General features: G+C 39.9%; 1 protein-coding gene across 5 annotated transcripts in view; it reads left to right on the top strand.

Moving 5' to 3' along the window:
- MOCOS (molybdenum cofactor sulfurase) overlaps positions 1-3,497 on the top strand; it is a 213,503-nt gene that overhangs the window by 6,874 nt on the left and 203,132 nt on the right. The window lies entirely within an intron of this gene.

Here is a 3,497-nt window from a genome sequence, read left to right as displayed (position 1 = left end):
TGAAAAGAAAGTTTTTTGTTTTTTTTTAAAAAAAAAAGGTAATGTGAGTTCAAATGGTGAATCAGCCCTGTCTGTGAGCGGTTTGGGGCTTGAGGGGTCTCTGTAGATGATTTTTGCAGGTGATGCAGCTGTCTGCTCACAGATACCCGTGTGTGCATGCACCTGTTAAATCAAGTCAAGTGTAATGAATCTGCTAAAATAAATCATGTTAAGAGAGGCCACGGTCTTAGTACTTCAAAATACTTAAGGGAAGAAAAAAAAAGGGGTGAATAACATCAGTGTGGGCATCCTGGTTCTTAGGCTGGCCTTACTGTGAAGGGTTTCCCACTATTGCTTCTTCAAGGCATTTTGTGGAGATCTTGTGATAGAACCTGAGCACAGGTACTGCATGCTTTAGGAGAATGTGGAAAAAAGCTAAATTGTAGCAGCAGCGTGAAGGACTTCACTGTTAGCTAGGAGTCTATAAGCTGATTTCAAATATCAGCAATGCTAGCTGCATCAGAGACAGCTGGATGACAAGAAACTTGATGGTAAATTCAGGCCAGGATTCTGAAGAATAAGTGAGGTATTGCTTAGACAATTAAACAGATGGCTCATCAGAACTCCTGAAAGTCAATCTTGTTTCTCATGAGACTCGCTGTTTTTGAGATGAAGGCATAGCTGCTGGTGAGTGGTGTCTGCTGGATGTGCTTGGTGCCCTGCTAGAGGTCACTGCAAAGGCAAAGCATTTGCAGCTTATTTAGCTTTGTTTGGAAGTATTTTATCTAACGTAGTCTACCAAGCTGTACTTCAGTCTTGTTGCTTTCCAAAGTTCCTTTTACCATTTGTAGAATTCTAGAGTGTCTACTTTTATTCTAAATACTATTTTTGGAGTTGTTAAAAAAATATTTTTGAAGATTGTGATGTTTTGTTCATAAGTTGTCCATTCATCGTGGAAGCTCCTTGTGTCAGTGTGGAAGATTAGTGTCCTTAACTGATGGCTATCAATACTATGTGTTGTCCTACCTGGTATTCCTGAGTTTAAAAGTGGGGTCATCTCTTTTGTAGTCAAGAACTTGTCTCTTAAAGGAAGTGGCAGTAACATCTAAGTTTAGATTTCCCCTCTCTTATGTGTATGTCCAGAGCTGCTAAGTTAGGTTTGTTAAAGGTCTTAACACCTTGCTTCAAATGGCTTTTGAAGCTCTAGGTCTCTGTTGCCATGCTGAAGTAAGGTGGAGTTAGCAGATGTATGGATTAGGCTCAGTAGTATAGGGGCCTTCTCTGAGTGACACACACGAAATTAGTGGGTGTTTCAGGCACTTAGCTACCTTCAATTTCAGTGACCTGCCAGAACACGAAGGAGATAAGGCAGGAGTAGGAGTCTTGGATCATTGCTAGCTTCGGGTCAGCTTTATGGGTAAATCCTGTCTGTACAAGTGCTGACTCTCAAGGGACCCTGTAGGTGCTCTAGGTATTGATCTCTGCTGGATGCCTACCAAAGTGCAACACTTCCATACAGTTAATCCCTCCTGGTAAAAAGCATTATCAACCAGGTCCTGGTTTTAAGTAGTCAATAGTAATGTCTTGTGCTGCCTGTTTGGGATGTGCCTCAAAGATTTTTCCATTGTTAAAGATACATAATCTGATTCTGCTGCTGACTTAAGCGAACAGAAACTTTTGGAGTCCTTGTCTAGATGGCCGTAAATTAAGCCCAAAGCTCTATATTTGAGGTGTTAGCAATTTATGGATAGCACATAGCAATAAAGCCTAGTGCTTGTCAGCATATTCATACTGTTGCAATTGCTGACACTTGGTGATGTTCTCTGAGGATGTCTTGTGCAAATGATGCTTTCTGGAAAAGGGGAGAACCTTCCTTTTGTGATACAGCTTTCACTTTATGGTGGTAATGCCTCTGTTATAGCTCTAGTATGAACAGCTGCCCAAGAATCTGTCCAGAGTGAAGTACAGTATACATGTGCTGAAACACCAGCTGTTGGACTTAATGTGAAACCAGGCTTTTCTTTCAGAGGTGGTCCACTTGTGATGTTACCAAAGTCTGTGAGAGTCTGCTCTTGACTGTATCAGAAGGCTCTTCTGAAGTGTGCTGGGGATTTTCCATTCAGTGTCTGTGAAGGGATGAAAGGAGTGACTTGAATCAGCAGGGCTATATCTGTCTGTTTTACTACAAAAGCCTTAAATGTTACCTTTTAAGCCAAGGTTTATCTTCACGTTTATAATTGAAGGGTGGTTAGCTGAGGGCTCGAGCAGCCCCTTCTAAAAATGTACATGGAGTCTGTGAAACTGATCCCTGTTCTACAGGCAGCAGTGTGTGTGCAGTACGTGACCTTGACTTTAATCTTGTGAAGAGCATACCCTTATCTGCAGTGTAAATTGTGCTTTAAAAACGGATAAAGAAATCAGCAGGAGTTTGTAGGTTCTGTTGTTAAGTAATGGGAATAAATATGCTTCTGTGATTTTTATCGTAGCAAAGGAAATAGCAGCTTCAGTTTATATCAACTTTTCAAAAAAGAAAAAAGCTGATGTGATTGGTAATGCAGCATTTTGTCCCAAGATACCTTTCTAGTTTTAGTTGTGTGTTAGTATTCTCCTCAAAGATAATAGTGACCACTTAGAGCTTTCCAAGAATGTTAAGCAACTTATAGCCCCCAAATAAAAACAAACAAACAAAAAAAACCAGTGTATTAGTGGTCGTGTATTCTTCAAGGACTGCTGGCTCTTTATTTGAACGAAAACACACTGTCACCTTTAATGTCAGATGCACTGCCACATGGAATGTCAATTGTCTAGAACTAATGCCCTAATAATGTCATGATTTGTTTTAGTAGTATGTGTGCTTATATACAGCTAACAATAGAAATGTAGCTTGCATGTTTGAAAACGAAGGGAAGTAAGCTTTGAATAGCAAATTGGCCTTTGTTTCCTTAAAACTCAAATGTTGTGTCATGAACCAGTCACTGATGCAAGAGTTTGTTCTGTTTTTTAGTTAAGAAATAGTTGTGTACTTGACCTTACACAAAAATAATACCTTTTACTCATATCACTGGTAATTATTTGCACTGATACTTTTCCTGTAAGTAGAGAATGGGCTTAGCATGTTTTGAGTGCGTTTCAGTTAGTTCTCAATGGATCTGTTAGGAAAGGTCAGCTCTGTCCTCTGAGAACAGAAGAGCATATTTGTTCTGCTGTGTGGAATAACCTGCAGTTTTAGCTGAGTTTAAGAAATGGGAAATGCATTCTGGTGTGTCAGATCAGAGTAATTTTGTTGATAGCCAGCTGAAGCCACGTAGATGAGTGTGTTGTGAGCTTGAAAACTGGGCTCAGCTGTTGATCTGATTGCAAATGTGGGTGTCACCTCAGTTTCTTCGCTGACATGGGAAGGTGTTGCCTTGTCAAACCAGTATTTCCAACAGCTTTATGTCTGAGGTTGGTTGGTTGTTTTGTGAGTCTTCATTTATATAATTCTCAGGAGAAGTCTTTGTAACCCAATTTTTTATATA

The sequence above is a fragment of the Meleagris gallopavo genome, chromosome 3 (assembly GCF_000146605.3).
Source record: "Meleagris gallopavo isolate NT-WF06-2002-E0010 breed Aviagen turkey brand Nicholas breeding stock chromosome 3, Turkey_5.1, whole genome shotgun sequence".
NCBI lineage: Eukaryota > Metazoa > Chordata > Aves > Galliformes > Phasianidae > Meleagris > Meleagris gallopavo.
This window is presented reverse-complemented; position numbering and strand designations above follow the sequence as displayed.